This window comes from Callorhinus ursinus, unplaced genomic scaffold (genome assembly GCF_003265705.2).
Source record: "Callorhinus ursinus isolate GAN/ISIS: 27379988/994484 unplaced genomic scaffold, GSC_fseal_2.0 scaffold2, whole genome shotgun sequence".
NCBI lineage: Eukaryota > Metazoa > Chordata > Mammalia > Carnivora > Otariidae > Callorhinus > Callorhinus ursinus.
Window position 1 is genome coordinate 30243120 of NW_027397064.1, and position 17241 is coordinate 30260360.

The 17241-nt window shown below is 41.5% G+C and overlaps 1 pseudogene; it reads left to right on the plus strand.

The window, feature by feature from the left end:
- The first annotated feature begins 928 nt into the window (after nucleotides 1-928).
- On the plus strand, nucleotides 929-11997 carry LOC112835674 (large ribosomal subunit protein uL24-like; annotated as a pseudogene).
- Nucleotides 11998-17241: the final 5244 nt, after the last annotated feature.

The following is a 17241-nucleotide window of genomic DNA, read 5'->3' on the forward strand; positions in this document are numbered from 1 at the left end:
ACCATCTTGACACTAACTGTGGAGCCAGGTGCCCTCTGACAGCTGGGCAACCTCACTGGGGACCCTGAGCACACCACAGACTCTAAGCCCCAGGTCCTCCTCCAGACCCTGCCTCGTGGATTTGGCTCCAGTCCTAACACTCACCCCCTTCTCCTGGACTGACCTCCAAATACTGCAGCCAAAATCACTTCACAGGATACCATTTCTCTTTCTCACCTTCGAAATCATATATTATTATTATTTTGAACATAATCCCAAGATTTTACTGTATTCATAACAAAATAAAAAAGAAGCATAGACCTGGATCACTTGGCCCCTTCTCTTCTTATCCCCTCCCAGTTCAAAATGCTCAGCTCTACCATTGGGTTCAACACACTCAAGCCTCAGCATAGTCTTCTTTGTAGTTTATTTATAGTGTATTACATATTATTAGTACATGTTTTAAAGGATTGCGCTATGGATGTAATTTTTCCAATTCTCTGCACTCAGGGAAATGGCTTTTCTCAATTCACTGACGGAGACAAGTTCTCTCTCCCTTCCTGCGTCCGGTGGTCTTGTCATGCTTCACCTAGGAGACCTCTCTGCATGGTCACTAACCTACTCCAACCTCGGGGACAGGAGTAAAGACAACCACCCCCCAGAGTGTTTCCCCTTCACCCCCACAGGATCAGAAAACAGGGGCCTGCCCCATTGCTGTGCTGGGAAAAGAGCACCCACAACATTCCCTCTCCCAACCCTACCATGAGTTAGTGATTGGGCATATTCGGTTATCTTTTGCTTGGTTTCTAAAATAAATCTCCAAAGAAAACTCAATAATGGAACATGTACAATTTTGCTGCTATTCTTCCCTCCTGATCCCTCCAGGTGCCTCTTACTGGAGAATGGGATACAGACAGGGTGTCCTACCTACAATCCCGAAGACAAACGTTGGACCTGTAGCCCTACAAGTGTGATGTTAGTTCCATAGGAGAGGTAGGAACGCAGCGTGCGGTACGTGCAAGGGGACCAGGCAAGGCCTTCTCCAGGAAGTGACTGGTAAGCTGAAATCTACGGGATGAAGAAGACTTACCAGGATGAGGAGCGCTTCAAGCAGAGGGAGCAGCTGTGGCAAAAGCCCCTAGTGATAGAGAACAAGGGGCTTTCCAGAAACTAAAAGAGACCACCAGTATGGTCGGACCAGGGAGAGGGTGAGGGAACTTAGCGCAGAAGCAAACAGGTGCCATAGACATGGAGACTGAATGGAAACAAGCTTCATATGAGACAACCTCATGAGCAACCAGTTTCTCTCTCTATGGAAGGCCTTCTTGAACTGCCGGCACAGAGGACAGGTGACCTTCTCCTCCTTTCCTGTGACTCTCATTTCCTCTAAAATCCAGAACCCACCTCATCCCCTCCGGACAGTCCTCCCTGATTTCCCTTCACAGCACCTGAGGGTTCTTTTGTCCTAATCAGTGCTAAGAATAAAACGTGGGACAATAGAAAGCAGAAATGGCTCCGACTCCTGGCCCATCCCCTTTTCCAGTAAACTACGGGGAAATGCAAGCCTCACAGGATTTTTTAAAATGTCCCCTTAGTCCCTTAATAGAGGAAAGCATTCCCTGGCTATTAATAAGAAACATATCACCAAATGGAATCTAGGCATCCAGGTCCTTCTTCACGCACATCTGCATCCCAAAGCAAAATTTCTCCTTGGTTACAAAGAGAACATTCTTGATAGTCACAAAAAGTATTAAATCTACCCAAAACAAAAACAAGTAAACCAAAACATGAAATAAGGCTTTCACAAAAATGAAATCAACCACATTGTATCCGAAGGTGTCACAGTGGCTTAGGGTCCTCAAGTTGCAAAGAAACATACTGACCCATAGATGGCGCAAGTTGACTGCTAAATAAATACCTAGTCCAGATGACATCATAGGTCAGTCTGGTAACCAGGCTGCCTCCAGGCTGGAGAGCCTCCAGTCCATCCCCCATCTTTGCTACAACCACGGACTGGCTGTGTAGCTTCTTTCTCTATTCCATTGGATAACCATGGAGAGAGACTCAGATTTCACCAGTTTCTTCAAGAACGCTTTCTGGTATTTTAATTTCAATGCTGTATAAAAACTTAGCTCAAATTCCTCAGACTCTGCTGCAGCTCATCCTACCCACATCCTCAGTGGGCAGATACTAATCTGGTCCAGTGCACTACATAGAAACTCCAACTCTTCCTCATGTCTGTCCTTGGCCTCTGAACCTCCTCCATGTTTTCCATAACCTCCCTTGGTATTATGCCAAGCCTGTTCACAAACCAGATCCATCTGGACGATGACAGTTGTAGCTGAAGGGCTATTTCATGTTGTTAATTTAAGTGTTTATATTTGTTTAGTGATAATAATTTATGAAATCCTATCTTTGCCTCAGTAAATCCTTAGAATGATGCAATGAAAATAGCAGTTATCTCCAACTTGGAGGTAAGAAACAAATTTAAGAGGCCAAGGGGTACCTGGGTGGCTCAGTCAGTTGAGTGTCTGACTCGATTTCTGCTCAGGTCATGATCTCAGGGTTGTGAGATCGAGTCCCGCGTTGGGCTCCGCGCTCAGTGGGGAGTCTGCGTGAGATTTTCTTCCCTCTCTCCTTCTCCCTCTGCCCCTCCCCACGTCCCCTCTCAAATAATTAATTTAAAAAAATTTTTTAAGAGGCCAAGTGGTTAGCATTTTCCAGGCTTGTAACATCAGACCAAAGATAATGAAAAGTGACTTTTTCAACCCATCTGAGTGTGTCTCTCCATGCTTTGTTCATGTGTGTCCTCCTAATTTTGTTTTGTTTTGTTTTGTTTTTTAGTTACCAGCACTATAAATACTGATCCATAGTTCGTTTGCTGTTAACTATTATGGTTTATAGAGTTTATACTTCCTGGGTATAATCATAATGTCAATACTGCTAACACTACCCCCACGTAGCCTTTCCAGAGTTCAGGCATCTTTCTAAAGCACTTCTTAACTGTGTTAACTCAGGTAACCCTCATAACAATCATATGAAAATTAAAGCACTATTATGAATGAATCACTGTTATGAATCCTCAGTTTACAGATGAGGAAGTTGAGGCACAGCTCCACGAAGATCACACAACAAACAGACTGTAGAGCTGGGATCCGAACACAAGCCATCCAACTTTGGGGCCATGTTGTTACCCAACATACTAGTGCACATTTAGAACTACTACTGGATCATGGAATAACTAAGTTCATCTTCCATTTCCTTGATAAATTTGTGACAGGTTGGCTTGAGGTCGAGCGTAGGGATGGAGGTAGCTCCTGCCTGGAACCTCATGGTGTGGTGGTGTTCATAAGTCCACACTGGTCAAGGGAGTCAAGTTTAAACCCAGTAAGTCTCCCCACAAGCACTTGGTGAGGCTTCCTAGGGACAGAGCTCGGAAAAATTAGTGAAGCTCTCTTTACCAAGAGAAGAGTAACTTAGCCTTCTTTATTTGTTATTCATTTCTAAAATGGAGACAACTCCATCCAGCTCACTTTAGCATACATGACTCAGAAGTCCCCTACTCAGAAGGCAGCAACAATCTGTTGGATCCAGAGTAGGAGGATCCTCTCCATTAGAATTTCATTGTGTGGTCTCAACAATTCCAAGTTTGTAAAAACTAAATAAAATGCAAAATGTAAAGTGCATTTTCTGGCTCCTTAAAAAGCTAAACACGGGATTACCACATGATCCAGCAAATTCTAGGTGCATACCTAGAAGAATTGAAAGCAGGAACTCAAACAGATACCTGTACATCAGTGTTCATAGCAGCATGATTTACAATAACCATAGAAGCAACCTGCAATGGTCTCAATGCTTGTGTCTCCCTAATATGTTGAAATCCTGATGTCCAATGTGACGATATTAAGAGATGAGGAAGAATCATTACTAAAGCAATAAAACATAAACACACACACATACACAAAGACAAGAAATGGGATCTTTGGGAAGTGATTAGGTCATGAGGGTAAAACCCTCATGAATAGGATTAGTGTCCCTCTAAAAAGAGGCCCCACAGAGATCCCTCACCCTTCCACCATATAAGGAAAAACAAGAAGTTTAAGACTGCAGCCCAGAAGAGGGCTTTTACCAGAGCCAGACCACACTGGCACTTCTAGCCGCCAGAATCAGTATTTTGCTATAGCAGCCCGAACAGACTAAGACAGAACACAAATGTCCATCGACAGACAAATAGATGAACAAAGTGTGGTATATCCACACAATGGAATATTATTCAGCCATAAAAAGGAATGGAGCACTGACACAGGCTACTATGTGGATGAACCTTGAAAATATTATGCTAAGTTAAGTGAGCATGTCCCAAAAGGACGGATATTGTACGATCACTTCTGTGAATACCTAAAATATGCAAATTCATACAGACAGAAAGTAAATGAGAGGTTAACAGTGGCTGAGAGGAGATGGGGAAGGAGGGGGCATTGTTTAGTGGGTACAGAGTTTCTATTTCAAATGATGACATTCTGGAAATGGATGATGGCAATGGTTACACGACTCTATAGATATACTTAAGTGCCACTGACTTGTGATGCCCATGACTCAGATAAGGGTGACCATGTGACTTACTACTCTGTAAAATGAGATTTAAGTTCCATTATTGAGTGGGGCTTCTGGGAAAGTTCATTAAAAGGTAGGGGTGGGGAAAGGTGATTCATCTGGCACGCTCCCTTTTATCTTTGACCCTTTCTTCCTTCTTCCAGCATGGAACATGGGCATGAGGGCTAACATTCCAGCAGCCATCCAGAAGCTATGAGGTAGAAGTCAGCACTGGGGAAGCAGAGCAGAAAGAAGTCTGAGATACCACTGGCATTGTGGAAATGCTACACCTTTTGTGGAATGCTTATCTCTGGACTCCGTGTTACCCCAGAGGAAAGAGAACTCCTCTCTGGTTTAAACCAGTGTTTAAACTACCTGCTGCTGAACACAAATCCTAACTGATTCAACACATTACCCTCTACTGTTGCTATTCTTGCTATTGGTTTTATTACCAAGAAAGGGGTGCCCAGGCCAGGGTTGGTTTGACAATGTCAGCAATGCTTGGAAGACCGGAGATGTTGGAAAATGAGTTACCCACAGACCCAAGTGATGTTCCTTCGAAGCTGAAGGATTCAGGAGAACAGCCCTGCCAGTCCCACTGCCACAGATGCCATCATAAAAAAAAATAGAGACATCATCTCCTGTCCCCTGGGGCAGCCATGTTGATTGATGTACTTCTCCCTCAGCTTAAGTGTGAAGAGTTTTCTGCTCCACAGAGTAGAAAGGACTGGTAGGCATCTGGCATCTTTTCCTTGCTAGATTTAAAGGGAAGCTGAGGGGCACCTGGGTGACTGTCCGTTAAGCCTCTGACTCTTGACTTCAGCTCAGGTCATGATCTCAGGGTCGTGGGACGGAGCCCCACGTGGGGCTCCGCACTCAGTGGGGAATCTCTTGAGATTCTCTCCCCCTCCTTCTGCCACCCCCTCCCCTGTGTTCATGTGCTCTCTCTCTCTCTCTCTGTCTCTCCAAAATAAATAAATAAATCTTTTAAACATAAATACATAAATAATAAAGCTGAAGGTTTCTCTAAATGCATTTCACAGCTTAATATAATGACAAACCCCAGGATAGACTGGCTGGCTCGTCATCTGGGTGAGTTATTCTGACACCTCATAGTTCTTTGGACTTCTGCGTCATTGACCTTCACCTGCACACCACTCTAGGCCAACAACTTCCTGGTATGGCCACACTCTGGACTTTGGCAGGAATGGAACTACTATACCAGAATCTTGATATCTGACATTTTGTTGTCCAACTGCCCCTCCCTCTTCTCCTCCCTATTCCTGTCCTTCTGCTCTTTGGCCTCATTACGATGGTCAATCCCATGGGTGTGTACCTTGGTTCAAGGAAGTTCAGCACTATCTCTCAATATTTTAGATGCACATGCTCTCTGGCCAAGCAATGCTAGTCCTAGGAACTTATCCTATAGATCACTGGAGTGTGCTCAATAGCACACATGTATAAGAATAATTATTTCAGAAAAAAAAAGACTTTAAAAAATTTATCAACAAAAGACTCATTAAGTAAATCCATACATAGAATTGAATGCTATGCAGTTATTTAAAAAATTGAGGCAAATCTAAATGCAATAATATGAAAGCTTCTCCCAAGATACCCCTGTAAAAGAGGCAGAGTATATTATATGCTACCACTTATATGGGGTAATTTATGTAAAAATAAATGATATATATATATATATATTAACTGTACCTAGTTTGTGTATATAATACCTATACCTGTAATATAAATATGTATATAATACCTATACCTGTAATATAAATATGTATATAATACCTATACCTGTAATATAAATATGTGTATAAAAAATTAACTGTACCTAGTTTGTGTCTATAGTACCTATACCTGTAATATAAATATACCTGTAATATAAATATCTACACCTATAATACATACCACACTATCTCTAAAAGGATATAGAGGACACTAGCAACAGTAGAAGACAGAGATGGATGGTGAGAAAAGATTTACTTCTCACTGCATATTCTTTCATACTTGGATTTTATTCCCTGTGCCAATATTACCCATTTAAAATAATTTTCAAAAAGATGTTCTTCCATGGGGGCGCCTGGGTGGCTCAGTTGGTTAAGCGACTGCCTTCGGCTCAGGTCGTGATCCTGGAGTCCTGGGATCGAGTCCCACATCGGGCTTCCTGCTCAGCAGGGAGTCTGCTTCTCCCTCTGACCTTCTTTCCCTCTCGTGCTCTCTATCTCTCATTCTCTCTCTCTCTCAAATAAATAAATAAAATCTTTAAAAAAAAAAAAAAAGATGTTCTTCCAACTGTTTCCTTGCTCTCCTAGGCTCCTTACAGGTCTGCTACCTCTCTGACCCAACCACAGATCCATGGTCTGTCTGTAGCAGACACTCCTGGTGCCTGGTCTTTATCCCCTCAGGCCTTATTTTCCCATAGACACCAGGAGACCAGACCCCCAACAGCCAACATCTGTTTGCCTGAAGCCTTTTTCTGGCCACCCAAGTTCTCTGTGTCTCCAAGTGTGGTGCTCTCAGCTCCTGCATGGTTACCCCTGGAGCAGTCCTAACCATTAGCTAATGGAAATCCCCTCAAGGGAGATAAGGGAGATGTATTTCCACACTGGCTCCCAGAGTCCCCCATCAGGATGAAGCTCCCACTGTCTACAGTGCACACCTTTATTGGCATCATTCCCTACCCTCCCTTCCCCTACCAGCATTTTACCTACAATCGTCTCCCTGGAAACTGCTTGCTCTCAAATATCTGCCCCAAGGTCTGCCTTCAGGGATCCCAAATGAAGATGCAGTCATTTCACCACACCTTCTTTTTTTTATCAGTTTCTCTTGACTTTCCGTGGACCTCCCATGGCAAATTCTACCCCAACCACTAGTTCAGTGCCCCTGAGAAAAATCACTGAACCATGCTGATTGATCTTCCCCCAATTTAGTATTTGCAACCTCAAGCTGACTCTTCAGCACTGTTCAAAATCCCTCATCAGTTCCTTTCTCCTTTCCCAGAAGAAACATCTTCAAACTATTTCTATTAATGAGTTCTACTCACCCCCATTCCCTGCTTCAGGGTCCCCACCTACTTCCAAGAGAAAAGGGAAGCAATGGCAGCAACCTCCTGGTGATTTCTCTATCTGTCTGGGTATTTCATATGTATTTATTTATTCTCTCTGATGGATAAATTTTCCTTTTGGGCTGTCCTTTGCAGTTAGTACAGAATGACTGTGGAAGCAGAAAGAGTAGGTTCACATCCTGATCTGCCATTCTGACCAGTCTTGTGACCTTGGGCATATTGACTCAGGCTCTCTCCTTATAATAAAGACAGAGAAACAGTACCTGCTTCATATGGTAGATTGAAGGAGGGAATGAGTTAACACATGTAAAGCACATAGATCAGAGCCTGAAATATTGTAAGTACTTAATAAATTTAGTTATTATTCCAAATGTTCTGCAATGAACCCCTGTCACTTTTGAAATCAGACAAAAAAAAAAGAGAGAGTATTACTGTATATTTGTATGTTTGTTCCTATTTCTGTTTATAAGTTCTTACCTCCTGCCTCCTTTCCTGGAAGACCAGAGGCCTCTATTTCCGCATGCTAACTCCCCCACCTGTACTCACTAACCCAACCTCTAATTTACCATCTAAGACCCTGACCTTTAGCTGTCCCCTCTTCTCACTTGTATCATCTTTCTCTGCTTTTCCATTGAATCAGCCTCAAAGAGGCTCAAATTGTTCTCATCCAGAAAAATAAAAAAGCCGCTTCCTTCCATCCCGCTGTCATATGAAGTTAATTCTTTCCTGTCCGTGGCTCCTAGCTTTCTCACTTCATCTTGCCCACCAAAATCAGACTTGCCCCCTGCCATTCTAATAAGCTCCTCTAGCAGTGGCCACTGATCTCACAATTACCAAATTGACATTTTTTTTTTAAAGGTCTCTTCTACTGGACTTCTTTCCACAGTGTTTGGCCATGTCTATTACCACCACCCTCTACTGATTAAATTGTCATGGTTTATTGACCATTAACCATAAATGTTGCATTATATATGGTTTTAGGGGACAGGAATACAGTGATAAAGACTGTCTTAGGTTGTGTTTCTCCAGGAGGCAGACCTAGGGACAAGAGTTCACTATAAGTAGTTTATTTGGTGAGAGACTCTAGAAACACTGGTAGGGGAGTAAGGAAGTAAACAGAGAAGACGGGGAAGCCAATATAGGTATATTCATGAGCAGTAAGGATAATTTGGCTAAGTCCTGCTTTGGACCTCTCAGAAACAGCAGAAAGCAAACTTCAGCACTGTCCCTGACAGGGAGGAGAGGAAACTAGGGTATTCTGTCTCCCCTCATCTGTCAGTAACTTCTGGCATCTCCAGTCTGCCTCACTAAAGGACAAGTATGCTTGAGGAAGCCTCAGACAGAACATTGCCGAGGCTTGCAGTGAGAAGCTGCTGGTATCTATGGTAACAGGGGATATGTCAGGGGCACCAGCAGAGTCTGTTCCAAAGACAGGCAAGGTTCCTGTTCTGTGGAGCTTCCAGGGACAAATAACAAAATGTGAGCAAAAAATGAACAATGTAATTTCAGATAAAGACAAATGCTGTGAAGAAAATGAAACTGCTCAATGTGATGTCCATTGGGTGTGGGCATTGTGGGCTGAACTGCATCCCTTCAGACGTTAGAGTCCTAACCCCCGGTACCTCAGAATGTGACTTCATTTAGAAATAGTCCTTACAGAGATGGTGAAGTTGAAGATCATTAGGATAGTAATCCAATATGATGGGGTCCTTATAAAAAGGGGAAATTTGGACACAGAAATTCACATAGAGGGGGATGATGTGAAGAGACACAGGAAAAAGACAGCCATGTACAAGCCAAGAAGAGAAGGCTGGCTCAGATTCTCCTCCACAGCCCTCAGAAGGAACCCAACCATGACAGTACCTTCATTTTAGACTTCTAACCTCCAGCAGGTGAGACAATAAATTTCTGTCGTGTAAGCCACCTGGTCTGTGATACTTTGTTATGGCGGCCCTAGCAAACTAATACAGTATGTGTCTACTAATTAGATGGGGTGGTCAGGGAAGACCTCTCTTTGGAAGTACTATTTAAGCTGAGGCCTAACTAAGGGTAAGAGCCAGCCTTGCATAGGTTTGGGGCAGAGCACTTTAGACAAAGGGATAAGCAAAGGCAAGGGCCCAGAGGGAACATGGACTTGGTATGTTCAAAGAACAGACGAAAGGCTGTTGGCTGGATTTAGTAAGCAGTAGTGTGAGAATGTGCAGGATGGGGTTGAAGAGTTGGACAGGGACCAAATGTGGGTCCACTTAGGTCATGAAAAGTTTGGATTTTAGTCAAAGTGCAATGAGAACCCACTGGAGGATTTTAATCAGGAGAATGACATGATCTTATTTGTGCTTTTGTAAAAAGTGTTCTTCTGTCTGCTAGGTGGAAAATGGTCTAGGTAGAGGGAGAACAAGGTCAGAAGCAGGGAGGCCACTCAGAAGACTGTTACAGTTGTCCAGGGGAGAGGTGTTAGTGTCTTGGAGCCATGGGGTGCCCATGGAAGGAAAAGTGCCGAAATTCATAAATATTAGGAGCTGAATTGATATGACTTGCTGATGGGAGGAGGTTGGGAGTGGGAGGTAATCAGAAAGGTACCTGTTTGTTTACCTGAGCAGCTGAGTGGATGATGAGCCATTTACTGAGATGGGAAAGCCTGGGAGAAGACAAGGTTGGGGTGAGAAGAGAGGAGAATCTCTCTTCCCTTAGCTTTCAGGATATTGCCCTCTCCTGCTTTTCTCCAACTCTCTGGCTCTTCTTTCTGTTTCTTCTTGGCTCCTCTTTCTGGATCCACAGAAATGCTGGCCTTTCACATTCCTTTCTCTTTGTTCCCCATACCCTTCTTGGTGGCTTTCATCCATTCCCAAGACTCTGGTACCACCTCTATGCCAATCACATTCAATTGTATATGTCCAGCCCAACCTCTCTCCAGAGTTTTCAGAACTGCACCCTCTACTGCCTTGTAGATTTCACACATGGGAATTCAAACAAATGTGTCCAAGCCTCTCTAAGCCCATCCATGCAGCCTCATCCTCAAATCTACTCATCCAGGTGGATTCTCTAGCTCAGCCCACGGCTCAACCATCCACCTGAACTCTCTTGTTCTCATCTTCTCCCACTTCCACATGATATTCTTCCCCAAAACCCATGATTACTAAATGTGGTTATGAGAACTGTTACTGTAGAGAAGAAGGAAAGGAAAGAATTAAGAACTAGGATATTAAACAGTGTTCATGGTTTATCTAGAATTGAAAAATCTGTTTTCAAGTCAGTATTCTAAGGTTATGTGAAATATTATAAGGTTATCTGAAATATTTCATGGTTGAGATATTTGCTTGATGAAAACACAAATTTACTAGAGGAGAGTAGTGGGGAAAAAATTCCTAGGCCAGAAATTAGGCACTTAACATTTAAGTATAGATTTTGTCACTGATTTACTTGTTCTTGGCTAATAAGTCGCTTACCACAGTTGTATCTGAGTTTTCTAATCTGTCAAATGGCTATGAAAATTAATACCATCCCAATGCAACACACAGGGATGTTTCACTGTAAAAGAAAGAAGATTATTATCATTAAAAGTGTCAGGGAGGAAACATAATCAAATAGAACATTAAGAGAATAATCCATCATGACCAAGTAGGGTTCAATCTCAGAAGTAAAACAGTTTAATATTTGGATATCTATTAATACTACTCACTGCGTTAACAGATGGAAGAAAAGAGGTCATACAATTGGAAAAAATCCACATTAATTTACCATTTAAAAAAACTTATCAAGTTAAGCGACTTTTCTTTTAATTTTTGGCTGGCGAGTTACATTTACTATGTGTTTCTCCTAAGTGTAGTTTTAGAGTAAAGAGTTTCAAAAGCCCTTGCTTTAAAAAAAATGCTCTTCTCTCTTCCCTCTTGCAGACATTGCTAAAGCACCAATGGCCAAAATGAAGTTCAATCCCTTTATGACTTCTGACCAGAGCAAGAACCATAAAAGACATCTCAATGTACCTTCCCAAGTTTGCAGGAAGATTATGCCTTCCCCTCTTTTCAAAGAACTGAGACAGAAGTACAACTTTTGATCTATACCCATCCGAAAGGATGAAGTACAGACTGTGTGAGGAAACTACAAAGGTCAGCAAATGGGCAAAGTCGCCCAGGTTTACAGGAAGAAATATGTCATCTACATTGAACGAGTATAGCGAGAGAAGACAGATGCCACAACTGTCCATGTGGGCACTCACCCTAGCAAGGTGGTTATCACTAGACTAAAACTGGACAAAGACCACAAAAAAGATCCTTAAATGTAAAGGCAAATCTCACCAAGTGGGAAAGGGAAAGGGCAAATATAAGGAAGAAACAATTGAGTACATGCAGGAATAAAGTAATTTTATATACAACTTTAAATAAACTGTTAAAATGAAAAAAAAGGTTTTCAATTAAAAAAAACTACCCAACAAGCATGAAAGAATAGAATTTGAAGAATTTCATTATTTGAAATCATCTTAAAGGCTTATACTTGTTGCATTATTTTCTTTTTACAGATATTATGGGTCATAGTCTTGATTTATTCATACATAGTCTTAAATCAGAAATGCAGTCTCCAGTAATAACTGTGAAAGAACACCTGTTCTGGCTGCTCTGAGAGTATGGATGAGCTCAACAGTATAGAAGCAGGGGCACAAAATGAATTTTGATTTTTCTTTTCTTTTTTTTTTTTTAAAGAAATTATCAGCAGACATTCCTATCTCTTTCCAGCAACTCAAGCTGACTATTTCTAATTGGAACACAAAGACCAGTCATTCAGCTATCCCACCCCTGGCCTTTCCCACTGCTTCCACACCATAGAATGAATGCTGGCAGCCTTTAATCATTTCCAAGTCACTGGTAGTGCAAGAAAGCTAGCAGAGTTAGTATTTATGTCTACTTTCTTCAGTGGAAAAGTGAGTTCCCTGTATTTCAAGCCATAGAATCACAGAGCATTATTATTGAAAGAAGTCTGAGAAACCCAGGCTAAACCAGTAGTTTTCAACCCTGGTTGAACACTAGAATAAATAGAGGACTTTTAAACAATTAATGATGCCCTGACTTCACCCTCAGAGTCTAATGTAATTAGTCTAGGAGGAGACCCTGGCTTTGGTGGTGTTTTGTTTTATATTGAAGTATAATTAACATACAGCGTTCTATTAGTTTAAGGTGTAAAATATGATTCAAAATTTCTATACATTATTCAATGCTCATCAAGATAAGTGTATTCTTTTTTTTTAAGATTTTATTTATTTATTTGACAGAGAGAGACACAGCGAGGGAGGGAACACAAGCAGGGGGAGTGGGGAGGGAAAAGCTGGCTTTCCACCGAGCAGGGAGCCCGATGTGGGGCTTGATCTCGGGACCCCAGGATCATGAGCTGAGCCAAAGGCAGACGCTTAATGACCGAGCCACCCAGGTTCCCCAAGATAAGTGTACTCTTAATCCCCTTTATCTATCACCTCCCCTCTGGAGACCACCAGTTCATGATAGATAGAAGATAGATAGATAGATAGATGATAGATAGATAGATAGATAGATAGATAGATAGATAGATAGATAGAAAGATAGATGATAGATGATGATGATGATAGATAGATAGATGATTGATAGATAGATGATTGATAGATAGATAGATGATAGATAGATAGATAGATAGATAGATAGATAGATAGATAGATGATTGATAGATAGACTTTTTTAAGAGAGAGAGAGAGAACAAGCAGGGGGAGGGGCAGAGGGAGAGGGAGAGAGAATCCCAAGCAGGCTCCACGCTCAGCACAGAGCCCAATGCAGGGCCTGATCCCATGACCTTGAGATCATGACCTGAGCCAAAATCAAAAATCCAATGCTCAAATGACTGAGCCCCCCAGGTGCCCCATAATCTATATTTAAGAGCCTCTTTTTTTCTTTGTTCATTTGTTTTGTTTCTTAAATTCTACATATGAGTGAAATCACGTAGTGTCTGTCTTTATCTGACTGACTTATTTCCCTTAGCATTCATTATGCTCTCTAGGTGCATCCATAGATGAAAGAATAAAGAAGATGTGGTACACATATTTATAGTCGAATATTACTGGCTTTGGTAATTTTTTGAAGCTCCCCCAAGTGATTCTAACATGTAACTGCAGTTATAAAATGCTAATTTTTTCATTACCTGAGCAAACATAGACCCAGAGTGACCATCTAGGTAATGGCAAACCTCATTGACTTATAGGTAATACTTATGTTAAGAAGGTTTCCAAAACTTGGAGAGTCAAAAAAAATGACTATGTCCATTCAATGCCTTCCTAAAACTGGTCTTAAGCCCACCCAAGGTCATTTTTTAAGACATAAGACATTTGTAAGATATGTTTAAGTCTGTAAAGATTATATGTTAATTTGTGGAAATGAATACTATAAAAATGAGTTTTTGTATAATAGAATTAAAATTATTTCTATTCAACTGAGAAGATAACCCCAAATGTTATGATTTTATTGGCCTATGGGACACGAATGAGTTTTGTATCTAATTTAGCAATTGTATTCCAGCATATTTTTCCATTTATATTCTCAGTCACTCTTGCTCTCTCTCTCTTTCTCCCTCCCTCCCTCCTAATACATCATTTGCCTTCTCAGTGTCTTAGTTTTCTAACTGGCTTTATCATCTTTCTGGTTACCTCATTAATGAGAAATAAAACTGATACTTGCTATATATTTATATGAAAATTATGAGTACAAAATTTTGAGAATTATGTTTTGACACTTGAAAATGACATAAATTTTGCTAAGGTATCCTAAACCGTTAAGAAGCTTTAACTGATCATTCAAGATGTAATTTATTCTGTTCTCCAAATATATTATTCATCAACCACATTCAGAAGTCATAAAGTTGGGGACTTTTACTTCTGGCAAAGTGGAGTAACGAGGACACTCCTTTTGAAAAAAACTAAAAAATAAATAGACAAAATATATAAGCCTACAGTTTTTAGATGCTGGACACCAGGCAGCACAGGACAGTGATTACTGAGAGTGGGGTGAAATCAAGGAGAGCTCTATGATCGTCTCAGCTTACTGCCTGGAAAGAGTTTCCAAGCCACAGTGCAGGGAGGCAGGCTCCCTAAATTGAGGAGATGGAACTGGAACATAGGGATGCCAAGGCAGCTAGAGTTTCACAGGTGAGAGCTTCATAGAGAGAGCTTTAGAGATCTGAGAAGGTCCCCCTGGAATCTTCAGGTAGAAAGTGATCAGTGTATATATGTAAGGAACTACCTGAGGCCAGGGAAAGAATTAGAGGAAAAAATACGTGTTGCGCACTTAAGACTGGAAATAGCTGCTGTTCCCACCAACCAGTAGGAAGTCTCATATTTCATGGCTCATTGGATAGAAGAATTAGTAGTGAGGAAAAATCAGCCCTAGACTAGAAGCAGCTCTGGTCCCATCTAATAAGGTTTAAAAGCAAACCTCAAAAGAATGCAAGTAATTTAGCCCAGAGCAAGCATCAAGAATATTTATAGGAATATAAAAATAACCAGCACCCTACAAGGGAATATTCACAATGTCTGACATTCAAACCAAAATTACCAGGCAGATTATATTTCTGAAAATTTGCCCTGTGTGAGAAAGGATTATCAAGAAATTGAAATCTTCTAACAAAGCATATTAATCCAATGGATAAAAAGGAAACAAAACTGAATACAAAATTTTACTTATTAGTAAAAAGTAAAAAGTGGAGGGTTGTTTTTTGTGTGTCCATTAAGTGCAATTGACATCGAGATTCTTTTGTTGTTTTAATAGGGCTATTGTGTTGCTATGGTTACAAGTTGCATTGGCATTTTCACTAGGAAACGATGTAGTCTGAACATTCCTCCCACTTTTTACATCTGCCCACATGCTCCAGACAGTGATTTGGTAACCTGGCTTCCAGCCCTAACCTCCTCCGCCACCCCAGTAAGTGCACATTCTTCATCCCCTTCTCAGAAAACTTTTGCTCCTCTGAGATGTGAAGCTAAGCTCTGGCTCTTACTCAGAATGCATATCCTCAAACCACAAGACCCTGATCAGCTTCCTCTGTGCAGCTCAGTAACCTTTTACCTCTTTGGCATGATATATATGCATGAGATCACCATGAGATAATTCATTAATTTTAAAAATAAGCTCTTTAAAAACACATTTAGCAATAAATTTAATCACATACAGAAGATATCCATCTTGAAATTCTGGATGTTTTTCTTAAAGCAATCCTTGTAAGATATTTTTGCAGCCTCTTGATGATTCTTCTAAGTTTCACATGTTCATATATCTTTCCATTCTTCCTCTCCCTTTCCCCTTTTCTGATCTCCTCCTCCCCTCTCCTTACAAATTTTTCTTATAACAGTTATTCCCATCATTCAAGCTTGTATCTCTGAAATCTGATCCTGGAATCAGATCCTTGGAATGTCTCCCAAGAAATAAAGAGGCAGGAGGCAAAGACATTCCCAGGATTGGGCCTCCTGAGGACTGGCCCAGTAGCAGCAACTGCACCTGGTCATCCTCAGGCATGGGAAGAACTGCTAACCATACCCTAGCTCAGGTTCTTCTCATTTCTAATTGGTCTTTATTCCTGAACCCCCTTTCCAACTTCTCTCCATATTCCAACCTGAGTGACCTTTCTAAACCGCAGTCTGTCCCTTGAAATCCTCCTAACAGAGGATTTCTCACTGTTAATAAGATGATGTCCAAGCTCCTGAAAATAGCATTTGAGGTCCTTAGTGATCTGGATCCTGCCTCCTACTACTCTGAACTCAACTCTCAGTGTTCATGCCGCTCCCTGTCCCCCTACCAGTCCTCTCTCTCTCCCCCCTTCACCCAGCCACAGCAAACTCCTTATCATTCCCAGCTTCCTGTATTTTCCTGTGCCACCATGTCTTTGCATGTGAGGCTTTCTCAGCCTAGAACGCCCTCTGTTCCTCATCCTTCCCCCTTACCAGCTCAGTGATATCAAATTATAGTAATATAGTTTCCAGGCTCATCTTTTATCCTGGAAAAGGGCACATAGCACTTTGTCTCATAGCTCCTGTTGTCTCTGATCTTTGCAGCCAGGTTTATTTATAACTGTGAATTGGAATTCGCTACAGTTGTGGTTTCATGATGTCAGATGTCAGCAGGAAACTGAACACTTAAATCAGTGATCCACATGTCTGAAAATATGTGAATGCTTAATACTGTGTAGCTCTGGTCTAAGAAGAAATTAGTAATTAGTGGGTCTTGGGGTTACCACACTCTGAAATCTCCAAGTACTTTCAAATACATCATTGCATTCACTGGCCCTCTCGTGGTGACTACAGTGGCATTACTCATATTCTGATGCTCCGCACCAGATGCTTTTTATGAGCAACAGAAGCACAATTTCTGATTGCCCAAGCCATGCTGAGGTATGTGGCAGCCTCAGTACTCCCTGATATGTGATCCTCTGCCTCCCTGGGCACACCTGACCAGTGACTGCAGGGCTATTCTAACACAAATATATGAGAAGAACTGTGATACCTTGGAAAACACACAAGACTACAGGTGACAAGACTTGAAATTAGACTCTCACGCTACACCTCTACCTCTCTCATGGAACCTTAAAGAAGTCATTTC